This window comes from Bubalus bubalis, chromosome 12 (assembly GCF_019923935.1).
Source record: "Bubalus bubalis isolate 160015118507 breed Murrah chromosome 12, NDDB_SH_1, whole genome shotgun sequence".
Taxonomy (NCBI): domain Eukaryota; kingdom Metazoa; phylum Chordata; class Mammalia; order Artiodactyla; family Bovidae; genus Bubalus; species Bubalus bubalis.
The window spans coordinates 105,813,250-105,826,948 of record NC_059168.1 but is presented as its reverse complement, the minus strand read 5'-3'; the positions used below and the strand labels follow the sequence as shown (position 1 = coordinate 105,826,948).

Sequence of the window (13,699 nt, the reverse complement as noted above, 5' to 3'; positions counted from 1 at the left end):
CCCCCACATGTGCCATGCCCCCTGTACCCAGTGACCAGGATGTTGTTGGGTCCAGCTGGGCCTGGCTTCCCTGGAGGCTTCTGGTCCAGTTGCCTGTGGGCAGATCAACAGGTGGCAGGTGGGTTCATCTGGGCTACCAAGGGCTGGGGAGGGTGGGAGGCTGCCCATGGTGGCCTGAGTGAGGGCTGGGAGGCCGGGGGTCCTGGGGACCTGGAGGCTGGTGGCCTGGAAGGGGGTGATGTTGCCAGGAGAACTCATGTCTAGATGAAAGTCTGGGCGAGGAGCCAGGCGGATAGCCCTCCAGTGCGACCCACCCACCTCAGCCTGGGCTTAGGCGGCACGATGGCTGCGCCACCTGCAGACCTGACCTGGGGCTGCCAGAAGCTTTGTCACATGCCCCCGCCCCTCTCCTGACCTCCCACGGGGATGCTGGAGTCCATCTGGGCTGCTTCAGCAAGTAGATTTGCCCCCACAGTCTTCAGGGTCAGCCTGGTGGATCAGGGCTGGCAGGGTGTGCCCTCGGAAGACTTGAGGTCTTGCATTTGGTCCACGAGCTTCTCTCCCTCACGCACAGAACCACCAGAAGCGTGATGAGGGGGCGTCAAATCCAGAAGGTACCCAGGAGCAAAGCGGTGTAAACACGGAAAGCGTTGTGGGGAAAGAACAGAGGGAGGGGGTGGCAGACTTGGAGGCAGGCTGGGTGGGGGTGCCGAAGCAACCTCAGGTCTGCAGCCTCTGCACACCCACCTCAGCTGGGAGCAGCAGCCGCCAGGGGGCGCTGAGGAGACGTGCTGGCACCTAGTGGGAGAGGTAAGGGCTCCCCCGGGGGCTTAATGGGAAAGAGTCTGTCTGCCAAGAGACGTGGGTTCCATCCCTAGGTTGGGAAGATCCCCTGGAGTAGGAAATGGCAACCCACTCCAGCCTTCTTGTCTGGAAAAGTCCATGGACAGAGGAGCCTGACAGGCTACCGTCCGTGGATTGCAAAGAGTTGAACACAAGTGAGCAACTGAGCAAGCATGCACATGAGGGATTAAGGTCCTTTCCATACAAAGGTTTATATTAACAAAGAGACACAGCCCACAGGGAGAGTGAGTGGGGGCTGAACTGACACCTCACAGAGAAAGAAATCAAACGGCCTGTAAAAAGCCAGTGAAGGGAGAGATGTGTCCTGCCTGTTGGCTTTGCAAACATTTTAAAGGGTCTGAGTCACCCTGTGCTGGTGACTGTGTGGGGAGGAGATCATATTAATTGCTGTAGACTTCTTGGAAAGCAATCTGACAATAGCGCTTAAAACGTAATTGGTAAACGTGGAGCCAGCGCCTCCCACCGGGGCCTCCTGCGTGGGTGTCCATGTGCCGCGGCTTGCACCATTCATGGGGCAGCCAGGTCACGGGGGCAGCCAGGTCACGGGCGCGGCCGTCCCAGAAGCAGCACACCATTCCCGGGTGGGGTTGTGAGGGAAAAGGATGGTTGGGCTCGCAAGAGGCCTGCACGTTCTCCGTTTAAACTGAAGAGGTCACACAGATGGGTGTGTTCCTCTCACCTCCCGTGACACGTGAACCCTTTTAATTACCCGGGCAGGCCTGTTGTCCAGCCCTCACCTCCTGGGACAGCATGGGCGGAGGTGGCCCTGGCCTGCCCTCTCTACCTTCCTGCTCTCCAAGCCTTGCAGCGTGCACACCCCAGCCTATGTGGCCACGCTCACCCCCACAACCCCACACAGTGTCCCCCGCGCACCTGATGCCCTGCTCTGGATGTGTGCCCCAGGGGACAGAGCCGCAGCACATCTGCCTTGTTTAGAACCTTCCATCACCATCAGGATGAAACTCAGACCCACCATCTGCCCTGCTTCCAGAAAGGACACGCTGTACCAACAACTCCTTTAATAGGTTTGTGTCCAGAGTCTCATGTGAGTTCCCAGGGAGGAGTCAGAGATCAGGATTAGGAAGGCAATCATCAAAGCCACGGTGGGAGGCACCCTCCATTGGTCCCAGCCCTTGCAGTGGTCACTAGACTGGGCCAGGTCTGTCTGAGAACCAGGAAGACAGTCACGTGGACTAGACATGCTGTGTATATCAGATAGGCTCAAGGGCTGGGAAGGGAACTGTTGGTGGGGGTGGGAACCAGGATCTGTAAAGTACAGGAAAACCACCTGCAAAGGTATTTATGAGTCCCTGGCCTTGCTCCCAGGGCTGTGTGGGCTGAATCCAACCAGCACCTGCAGCAGCAGCCCAGCCCACTCCCAGACCCACCCTTAGAGTGTGGCTGAATCCCCAGCACTCTCCACAGGCCAGAGACAAGACCTCAGTCTCATAGAGGGTACTCGAAACATTACAGACCGGAAGAGCCATAGAGATCTTGACCAGCAGACACAGGCTGCCAGCAGGTGCCAAGGATGAGAAGCCGTGGTGTTGAAATTATCTGACGAAGACTTGGAAGAGTTGTTGTCAAGATGCTCAAATAATAAAACAGCCAGTTGTTACCAGCAATGTGGGTTTATTTGGGAACAGGAAATAATTGGAATGCAAGCGAGAAAACTAAGGTGAACCATAAGCAAGTACAGAGAACAAAAGAAAGAAAGCTCTATCATAGATAAAGGGGGTTGGAAGGGCTGTTCTAAACAGCCCATTGGAGGAAGCCGGGAGCCGGAAGTGTGGCGGCTTTCCATGGGTCGCACTGTGACAAGCTCTCATTGGCTGAGCTGTTGCCGGGCGGGGAGAAAATCTCCCGCCGGGGGCGCAGGTCTGCACCTCCCCGTGGGGTCTGCGACCGAGGCTGCGCCGCAGGCCTTCGGGGCTTCCCGGGCGGCGCTGGTGGTAGAGTCTCCTTCCCGTGTAGGAGACCTGGGTTTGCTCCCTGGGCGGGAAGATCAAGGTCCCCACCCCAGTTCTGCCTGGAGAGTCCCCGGACCGAGGAGCGGGCGCCGGTCCGGGGGTCGCCGAGGGTCGGGCGTGACTGAGACCGACCCTCGGTGGGGCTGAGAGCGCCCCCTGCTGGCCTCGCGTTAAACAAGGTTTCTGCTTACCAATTTTCACATTGCCCCTCTTTGATGAAGATTTTCCTCCAAAAGCGTTGCTTATCAACACATTTTTTAAATGGATTCAGTGACTTTTTGTCAGTGCCAGGGAGGGCCTTTCCTGGATGTCATGTCCCTCTTGGAAGAGAGGTTGGAAAACTCTGGAGGGCACATTCAAGTAACAGAGGGCTAGGCCAGAGCTCTCAGGGATTTCCCTTCGGAAGTGTGTCTTAGAGCGGTGACTGCAGCGAGGGCACGCTCGACTCGGAGAGAAATAAGCCTTTGAGAAGGCGCGGCGCAGGAGTGACGTCAGGCGATAGCTGATGACAAGGCGCGGCGCCGGAGTGACGTCAGGCGATAGCTGATGACAAGGCGCGGCGCAGGAGTGACGTCAGGCGATAGCTGATGACAAGGCGCGGCGCAGGAGTGACGTCAGGCGATAGCTGATGGCAAGGCGTGGCGCAGGAGTGACGTCAGGCGATAGCTGATGACAAGGCGCGGCGCCGGAGTGACGTGAAGCGATAGCTGATGACAAGGCGCGGCGCAGGAGTGACGTCAGGCGATAGCTGATGACAAGGCGCGGCGCAGGAGTGACGTCAGGCGATAGCTGATGGCAAGGCGCGGCGCCGGAGTGACGTGAAGCGATAGCTGATGACAAGGCGCGGCGCAGGAGTGACGTCAGGCGATAGCTGATGACCTTCCCCCAAACAGGGAAACTGCAAGGACTCCTTGTTTATTTAAATTGAAGCATAGTTGATTTCCAATACTGGGTTATCAGAGACTTTCTCATTTGAGAAAGACTTTCAGTCATACAGCCTGCAGGTTACACATCCAGTCCATGAATTTTGATAAGATTGCAGAGTTAGTTAATAGTCCAGATGAGAGAGAGGTGTGTGAATTTCAGACCATCTAACAAGCCTGATTCTGACGTCTGCTCAGATGTGGCCTGCTTCAGTTCCAGGAAATCTTTACTTTCAGGTCTCCAGTTGGTGTGCAGAGGTGGGCACTCTCTTTGGGCGTGTCACCTGGATCCAGAGTCTCTTCCCTGGAGCCTGGCAGCACAGGCTGGTGAGCAGTGCCTGCCTGGGGCCTTTCCAGAGAGGCTGAAGGGGGTCCTTCTGGGTTGCAGGCGTGATACTTAAGCTCTTCATCTCCCGGAACAGCTGTGAAAAGACAGCCCTTCCAGAGCACAGTTATTTCCAACAGAGGCAGTCAGGTCTTTGAAGCATTGACGTATATCTCCCTGTATCAGCCCTGGGTCAAAAGAGGCAGGTCTCAGGTACACCTGAGGTCTAGTGGCTCAAAGGGTGAGAATTGGTGGGTTCCCACGGGAGTGGGTCTGAGAGGGGTAAATGGCAATGCTTTGGGCACAGTAGTTGGAGAGTCTCTGTAAGTTTTGCCGGTTGGGTTTTAAAAGTGCCATTAATGCCCTCGAGTTACCCTGTGAACTGGAGGATGTAAGTCAGTGACAGTGTAAAGCCGGCCAAATGGTGCAGCTTAGTCAAGTTCCAGACTGGCAACACGGGCGCCCGGGCACTGTGACGTTTGAGAGGTGTTCCCCAGGGAAACGTCATCTTTCCTAACAAAATGTTAGCCTTGGAAGAAGCAGTGGCCTATCTTCAGGGCAAACTTTGGTCCAGAAAACAGACAGATCATAACAAACGTGTTTGAATCAGTGGGGAGAGGGAAGCAATAGGAAGCACATTTGCCAAACCTCCAGTGGGCGTGAGGCGATGCAGAGTCTCTGGGAGCGACTTTCCCCGGATTGTATTTGGACAGATGAGATGAGCCAGGCAGGCACTTTTTGAGGCCTTATTAATACTTCCCCACCAGTGTTGGTTCATGAAGGCTATCGTTTTGTCAGTGGATCTATGGTTTAGTGCATGTACTAAGGAATGCAAATCTTAGAATTCCTCAGGAAGCTGGATTGATATTTGGCCCAAGCTAGAGTTCTTTTTGGGAGAAGGCAATGGCACCCCACTCCAGTACTCTTGCCTGGAGGATCCCAGGGATGGGGGAGCCTGCTGGGCTGCCGTCTATGGGGTCGCACAGAGTTGGACACGACTGAAGCAACTTAGCAGCAGCAGCTGCAGAGTTCTTTTTATGGAACCAACAGTCACTGGATTTTCAATACTGTTTGTCTTTTTCTGAGGCCAGTTGTTACGCTGGCCTTCTCGGGCTGTCATTTGGGGAGCATCTCTTCAGACCATAACAGAAGTGTGGCCAGTGGTTCCTCTGAGAGCAGTGTTGTTGCACGAAATATCAGTGAGATGGATTCTCTTAGCCTCCAGGGAGTCAAGTCTGGGATGAGTCACGCTCAGCGTCTTGATGATGACCAAGGCGGCTGGTGAGAGTGTGGCATCTATTAGATTTAAACAGAAGAGCCATTTTTAATCTCAGCGCATTAGAAGTAAGGAACCGCATTGCTTCCCTAAGTATCCCAGGGTCCTGGGCGGCCCCAGAGACACATGGACTATGGGTGTGCATATGGTGGGTTTGCCCTTGGCTACAGCACAAGCCTGACTGAGAGCATGTAGCTCAGCCCGTTGGGCCCAAGCAGCCGAAAGGCAAGGTGCTGCCTTGGCTGCCTCAGGAGGGAAGGAGGCACAGCAGCACGCCCAACACAGTCTTCACTGTGTCATCTCAAGCAGGCGCTGTCGGCGAGCCAGGGCCAGGCTGCCCTGGGCAAAGGAGCCCCCGTGACCCGCCAGGGAGTCGGCAGTGACTGGCGGGGCCACACAGGCGTGAGGTGTTTGGTCAGAGAAGGAGGGGAGTGGCACGGAGGGCCGAGGACTGTTACAACGTGAAGGAGCTGCGTGAGGAGCTGTGGGCAGCAGGGTCTCACCGGAGCTGGCGTGGCTAACCAAAAAGTGTGGCGTGTGTGACAACTCGGGGGCTTCTACTGCCTGGGGTGCAAAGATGGTTAACGGGGTCCCGTGGCTCTTTCTCTGGTGGCCATGACCGGAAGGGCAGCGGCAGAAGTGACCCTGAGACAAGGGGCCGTCCCCGAGCCACAGGGCCCGGCTGTAGCACTCGATGGGGCAGTGACAGTCCCCAAGCCTCCAAGGACATTCTCTTCTCACATACAGAGATGGACAGGGAAGCTGATCACTAGGCTGTCAAGGGCCAGTAGTCTGTTAAACTTCTCTTCAAACTCTCAAAGGCAGGTCCCCTTGATCTTCCCAAACAGTCTGGTTTGCACTTTTCATAGAGCACATAGAGGCTGGCCATAAGAGAGAAATTTGGAATTCAATTTCAAGAGTATCCAGCTAACCCAAGTAAAACCTCATGACTGGGGCTTAGTTTTTGGCTTGGGGAAGTTCAGGATGCCGCAAAGTGTACCTGGATCCAACTGCTACCCTTGTTTCAAGATTAGGTTCCCTAAATATCTATCCTGAGTTTGAGGAACCTCAGTTTTTCCTTGAAGACTTTATGTTCCTTTAAGACCAAAAGTTTTAACAGTGGGATGATGGCTTCCTGTGACGACGTTTGAGGAGAGCGGAGAAGCAGACTTCCTGTGTAACTGGCCCTTGAACAATGTGGGGTTTGGGGCACCCACCCCATGTGCAGTTGAAAACCCGGATGCAAGAGACCCAGGTTTGATCCCTGGGTCAGGAAGATCCCCTGGAGAAGGAAACGGCAACCTGCTCCAGTATGCTTACCTGGGAAATCCCGTGGACAGAGGAGCGTGGCGGGCTGCCATCCAGGGGGCCGCACAGTCGGCACGATGGGGGAACGGAGCGCCACTTTCCGGTCAGCCCTCTGCATCTGCGCTCCCGGAGCAGGAGCCAGCCAGCCGCAGCAGCACTGTAGACTTTATCGGGAAAGCTGCACATAAGACGACCGACGCAGTTCAAACCCGTGCTGCTCAGAGGTTAGCTGTGTATCATAGCGGAGTCAAGACTTCAAAAAACACGATGCCATCCAAGTCAGCTTTTAAGATTTATGGAAAAAAGAGGGTGTTTTGGTGACACCTGGGGCACCACTGTCCAGGTGTGCTACCATCCTCCCGGGTGGAGGCAGGAGGGCACTCGCTCTGCCAGCTGGAATGCTGCTGTGTGCACCGCGTAGGTCGGTTATGGTGAAATGTTGCTTTCAGTAGGAGTGGGTGCTTGTAGAGGGTGGGGGTTAAGAACAATGGGGTGCTGAGGGGCAGCAGCGTTGATTATGGCCTGCAGATCCTAGACAGACCTCCATCCTCAGCCCCTGGGCTTTCTCACAGGTTCCGCTTAGCAGTATGTATGGGGTGGGGAGGCCCTGAGCCCTGGAACTCTGTCACGGGCTTTAAACCTGGAGGACCTTCTCTACTTAAGCCTGTTGGTTCGTTCTGGGGAGAGGATTCGAGGGACTTAAATTTGAGTCTTGACTGAAAGAGCTGTGGGTTTTGCCAAAATCTGTTGAAGTTGTTGCCCATAAGGAGGGTGGTAGCTGATTCAATAGGAACAGATGGTCAGTGTCTCCAGAAACAGCCCAGGACTGTGAGAGGCAAAGCAAAGGCGGTGAAGGTCACTTAGTTCACCTGGTTGACTGTTTTGATTGTTACTCTGACATCCTAGAATCACTTCCCCTTTCGGGAGAAAGAAATTCCAGCGTGATATTTTCTAAGGCCTCTCAGCCTAATGAATGAATAGGGGTGCAGGCCTGACCGTTGTTCCCATCAGCTGGTTAAGGGAAGGCTACTGTAATTACTTGGTGGAGTCCTGTATTAAGTGTTCTAGCCTCTTGCCAAAAGTTGGGGATTGCTTCTCTAAACCCTTTTCAGGATGTTCCCATGAGGCAACTTCATCCAGTGTTTGGCTTGTGCCTGCCCACAAGCATATGCCACTCCAGTATTCTTGCCTGGAAAATCCCCACGGACAGAGGAGCCTGGTCGGGCTACAGTCCCTGGGGTCGCAAAGAGTCGGACACCACTGAGCGACTTCACTTTCTTTCTTTCTTTTTACAAGCACATAGATCTGGGAAACCAGGCTGGTAGGTTTGGGTAATAATGTTAAATTCTTGAGCAAACCTGCGGGGTTTCTCAGTGACTCCAGGGGCCTCTTTAGGGCTCACAGTCTGGCCTTGGACCAGGAACATCAGCTTGGGATTTGTCTGGATCCTCAGAAAACTTAACTTGAAATGAGCGTGTTCTGAATTATGGTTACAGGGGAGAAGGAGTGGAAGGGTAAACTAGGCGTTTGGAATTGACATGTGCACACTGCTGTATTTAAAACAGAAAACCAACAGATGACCAAGCACCTACTCATAGCACAGAGAATGCTGCTCAGCATTCTGTAATAGCCTAATTGGGAAAAGAATTTGAAAAAGAATGACACGTGTGTACGTATACCTATATCACCTTGCTGTACCCTGAAACTAACACAACATTGTCAATCAACTATGTTTCAATATAAAACAAAAGTTAAATCCAGGGACAGATTCTGAGAGGTTCAGAGGAGGAGGAAGTGGGGAGAGCTGCATATAAAAAGGCAGCTCAGTGAGAGAATTAGAAAGTGGCAGTGGAGGGCAAGGAGGAGGTGAAAGCTGAACAGAAGGGCCCGAAGAAGGTGGCGGGGGAGAGGCTACTGAGCACATGGGGCTGCTGAGCACACGGGGCTGCTGAGCACACGGGGCTGAGCACACGGGGCTGCTGAGCGCACTGGGCTGAGCACACAGGAGTGAGCACACGGGGCAGCTGAGCACACGGGACTGCTGAGCACATGGGGCTGCTGAGCACACGGTGCTGAGCACACAGGACTGCTGAGCACACAGGCTGCTTTGTCCAGAGGCAGAGGAGGCAGGAGGGGAGAGACCTCTGGATCCATTTTGCATATCTCAATTATCTGTTTGCCTCAGTTAATTTAAAAATTGTATTTTGCTAATAGGCAATTTTATAATCTTGATAACACTTAGAAACCTCAAAGTACCAATAATAATAGGAATTCCATATAGTTTTGAAAATTTTTAGAGCATGGCTGTCCAATTTATCTTTAAGAAAGGTAAGCTTGGGAAATTTAAGAGTTCCCCCTAATGACTGTTAGTGTTCTAAATTACTTTTGTAAAGTTAGTCCATTTAATTAGAAGTGTGCCTGAGGAGGGACCACAATTTTTAAACATAAAGCTGTCTGAAGGGGGTAGAGAGGGCACCACCAAAACATTTAAATGACTAGAATCCCTTATCTTAGAGATTTTTCTCTACAGCAAAGGAAAAAATTTTCTAAATAGCACAGTTCCAATAGGAATAGCTCAGTTCCAAAGGAACTGGACAAAAGATTTAGCAGCACGGTTTCAGTAGGAACACCCTGGTTTCAAGAGATAGGCCACAGCACCAGACAAATGCTCTAAGAAAAGATGAACCTTTTAAATACAGGATGAAGGCTTCAAAAATGGTATATCTCCAATAACACCTGGAGAGCCTCAAAACACAGAAAGAATGGAACTTGAGTCCAGGAGAAAACTTACCTTAAACTCTAGGGTCAGCAAGAAAGCAGTGAGCTCCCTGGGCTCTGTGAGTTCACAGTGGTTCGCTCACTACATTGGAGTTATCAGGGGTCCTTTCTGGATCCCACTTCTGACACCAAGTAATGTTGACCTAAAACAGTCAAACAGCCAGTTATTTTACCAGCAAAAATGGTTTATTTGGGACTAGCAAAGAGTTACAATTCAGGGTGTACATTCTGTGGTGAGCCATTGGTCAGCCCAGAGAACAGGAGAGGAACTGTCTTTTACAGAGAAGGGGAGTTGGGAGGGGCTGTTTAAAGCAAAGAATCCATTGCAGGAAGCTGGGAGTTGAATGTGTGGAGATGGTGAAGTAAAGACAGTCTCAGATGAAGGAAAACTAAGAGGCTTTGAAGGCAGCAGACCTGGACTAAAAAGACAATACAGAGAGATTCTTCAGACATAAGTCAATCAGTTCAGTCTCTCAGTCGTGTCCGACTCTGTGAACCCATGGACTGAGGCATGCCAGACTTCACTGTCCATCCCTATCTCCTGGACTTTGCTCAAACTCATTTCCATGGAGTTGGTGATGCCATCCAACCATCTCATCCTCTGTCATCCCCTTCTCCTTCTGCCTTCAATCTTTCCCAGCATCAGGGTCTTTTCCTATGAGTCAGTTCTTTGCATCAGGTGGCCAAAGTATTGCAGTTTCAGCTTCAGCATCAGTCCTTCCAATGAATATTCAGGACTGATTTCCTTTAGGATTGACTGGTTTGATTTCCTTGCAGACCAAGGACTCTCAAGAGTCTTCTCCAACACCACAGTTTGAAAGCATCAATTCTTTGTCACTCAGCTCTCTTTATGGTCCAACTCTCACATCCATACATGACTACTGGAAAAACCAGTGTTCCAAGAAGGAAATCTGGAACACTGGGATTAAGGAAGAGCAACAGAAGTGATGCTTTCTCCTCTCAGTTTCTTTCAAATATGTTGGACAATAAAAGCAAAAGCTGCGGCATTGTTCAGGGGGATTTCAGTGTCAGTCAGCGTGACGTCCAAGACCGCTGTGGCACGAGAGACGGCAGGGAAGCTGGCTAAAGGGTCGCAGGAGACGGTGCAGCCAGAGTCACGGCAGAAAGGCCTAAGGCCGCTCAGAACTGCTCCTGACGGCCCAGACGAAGGCCGCTCAGAAACGGTCCTGACGGCCCAGACGAAGGCCACTCAGAAACGTTCCTGACGGCCCAGACGAAGGCCGCTCAGAAACGGTCCTGACGGCCCAGACGAAGGCCACTCAGAACTGCTCCTGACGGCCCAGACGAAGGCCACTCAGAACTGCTCCTGACGGCCCAGACGAAGGCCGCTCAGAAACGTTCCTGACGGCCCAGACGAAGGCCACTCAGAACTGCTCCTGACGGCCCAGACGAAGGCCACTCAGAAACGTTCCTGACGGCCCAGACGAAGGCCACTCAGAACTGCTCCTGACGGCCCAGACGAAGGCCGCTCAGAACTGCTCCTGACGGCCCAGACGAAGGCCGCTCAGAAACATTCCTGACGGCCCAGACGAAGGCAAGAAAGGGGAAAGGGGAAGATGAGACAGAACCCACCAAAATAATAAAATGCTAGAATAAATTCAAGTTACCATCTTGAATTGAATTCCCAATGTCAGTTGACTTACCTGATACCTCAGCTGGTAAAGAATCCCCCTGCAATGCAGGATACCCCAGTTCGATACCTGGGTTGGGAAAATCCCCTGGAGAAGGGAAAGCTACCCACTCCAGTATTCTAGCTTAGAGAATTCTATGGACTATATAGTCCCTGGGGTCACAAACAGTCGGACATTTTTAGTTGACTTACCAAATTAAAATTATCCATAATTACAGCAGGTGTAAATGGATTTCTCTCATAGCCTAGGAAAATGCAGGGTTTTAGGAACTGAGAATCAGAAACAGATGAAGACCAAATATTTATTTCTCATTATAAATTACAATTTCTAAAACTTACTTCAAATATAATGATACATAGATTAAAGTAGAAGGATGAAAGATGACATACTTGCAAAAACTAATCAGAAGAAGACAGGAGTGAGCGGTTTTGTTAATGCCACACAACAGAAACTTTGGAACAAAGAGAATTACGGAGGATAAAGAGGATTTATATTGATAAAACTGACAATTCTTCAAGAAGGCATAATAAATGGACAGAACTAAAAGTAGAAATAGGGACTCCCTGGTGTCCCTGGCTAAGGCTCTGAGCTCCCAGTGCAGAGGGCCTGAGGTTGATTCCTGGTCAGGGCACTGGATCCCACATGCTGCAAGTCAGAGCTTGTGTGCCACACTAGAGATCCCGCGTGCCGCAAGGAAGACCAAAGGCCCCACGTGCCGCAAGGAAGACCCGGTGCAGCCAGAGGAGTAAAGGTTAAAAAAGAAAGTAGAAATAGACAACTCTGAGACTTCCCTCATGGCCCAGCAGTTGAGACTCTGAGCTTCTACTCCAAGAGGTGTGGGTTTGATGCCTGTTCAGGGAAATAAGATTCCACATGCTGTGTGGTGTGGCCAAAAAGTGAAAAAGAAAAGGAAATAGATAAACTCTCAATTATAGTTGGAGTCAGCAGTTCTTTGGGCTTCCTCAGTGACTCAACGGTAAAGAATCTGCCTGCAATGCAGGAGACTCAAGACACATGGGTTCAATCCCTGGGTCAGGAAGATCCCTTGGAGGAAGGCTTAGCAACCCACTCCAGTATTCTTACCTGGAGAATCCCATGGGCAGAGGAGCCTGGCGGGCTACAGTCCAAGGGGTCCCATACACACAGCAGTGCTTCTCCCTCAGTAATAGATAAAGCTTATAGACAGAAGATCAGCAAGGATATAAAATAAGTGAACAATATTATCAACCAACTGGACATGGTGTCACTCACAGCATGACCCACACAAGAGCAGCAGGGTGTGCGTCCTTCTCAAGCGCCCAAGGAACATCCAAATAAAGCATGTCCTGATTAAAAAAAAACCCAAGCAAATTTAAGATGATCAAAAACATACAAAGCATGTCCTCTGACTATAACAGAATTAGAACAGAAATCAGTAAGAGAAGGATGTCAGAAAACTGTTTGATCAGTTGGGAATTAAACACCAAAATCCTAAATAATCCATGGATCAAAGAGGAAATCAAAAGGGGAACTTAAAATATTTTTAACTGAATGCAATTAAAATGGAGCATGTAAGAAAATTAAGAGATGGAGCTGAAACAGTGCTTAGAGGGAAATTTCTAGTACAAATGCTTACATTAGAAAAGAAGTCTCAAATCAGTAATCTAAGCTTCCACCTTAAATTAGAAAAGAAAAAGCAATGTAAACCCAAATCATGCAGAAAAGAGGAAAGAAATGTAGTTTTTATTGTTCAGTCGCTAAGTTGTGTCCTACTCTTTGCAAAACCATGGAGCGCAGCACAGCAGGCTCCTCTGGCTTCCGTAGTCTCCTGGAGTTTGCACGTTCCTGTCCATTGAGCTGGTGATGCTGTTACTATTTCCTCTCTGCCACTCCCTTCTCCTCCTGCCCTCAATCTTTCCCAGCATCAAGGTCCTTTCTCTGGGTGGCCAGAGTATTGGAGCTTCAGCTTCTGTCAACAACTCCAGTGAATATTCAGGGTTAATTTCTTTTAGGATTGACTGGTTTGGTCTCCTTGTAGTCCAAAGGACTCTTAAGGGTCTTTTGCAGCATCACAATTCGAAAAGCATCCATTCTTCGGCACAGAGCCTCCTTTAGGGTCCAGCTCTCACATCTGTACACGACAACTGGAAAAACCATATCTTTGACTATACGGGCCTTTGTGGGCAAAGTGATGTCTTGTTTTTTAACACACTGTCTAACTTGTTATAGCTTTCCTTCCAAGCAGTGGCTGCTGTCACTGCACACAGTGGTTTTGGAGCCCCCCCACCCCCAAATAAAATCTTCCAGTTTCTACTTTTTCCCCATCTATTTGCCATGAATGATGGGACCAGATGTCATGATCTTAGTTCTTTGAACGTTGAATTTCAAGCTGGCTTTTTCACTCCCTCATCAAGAGGCTTTTTAGGTCCTCTGCACTTTCCGCCATTATAATGGTGTCGTCTGCGTACCTGAGGTTGTTGATATTTCTCTTGGCAATCTTGATTCCAGCCTGTGATTCATCCAGCCCAGCATTTTGCGTGAGGTGCTCTGCACAGGTTGGATAAGCAGGTGACAGTCACACAGCCTTGAAGTGCTCCTTCCCCAATTTTGAACCAGTCTGTCAT

At 50.8% G+C, this 13,699-nt stretch overlaps 1 long non-coding RNA gene across 3 annotated transcripts in view; it reads right to left on the bottom strand.

Annotated features, from left to right (window-relative positions):
• Nucleotides 1–4,698: 4,698 nt before the first annotated feature.
• The window catches only part of LOC112578161, a 15,043-nt gene continuing 6,042 nt past the window's right edge, over nt 4,699–13,699 (bottom strand). Inside the window, exons 1-5 of one of the 3 annotated variants that reach the window (XR_006543683.1) lie at nt 12,180–12,879; nt 11,288–11,340; nt 9,458–9,587; nt 6,679–7,492; nt 4,699–5,378 (exon numbers count right to left, since the gene is read on the bottom strand). This is a non-coding gene — a long non-coding RNA (uncharacterized LOC112578161). Of the gene's footprint in view, nt 5,379–6,678; nt 7,493–9,457; nt 9,588–11,287; nt 12,880–13,699 lie in introns of those variants that run through there. The other 2 variants (XR_006543682.1, XR_003102484.2) reach the window with 2 other exon arrangements.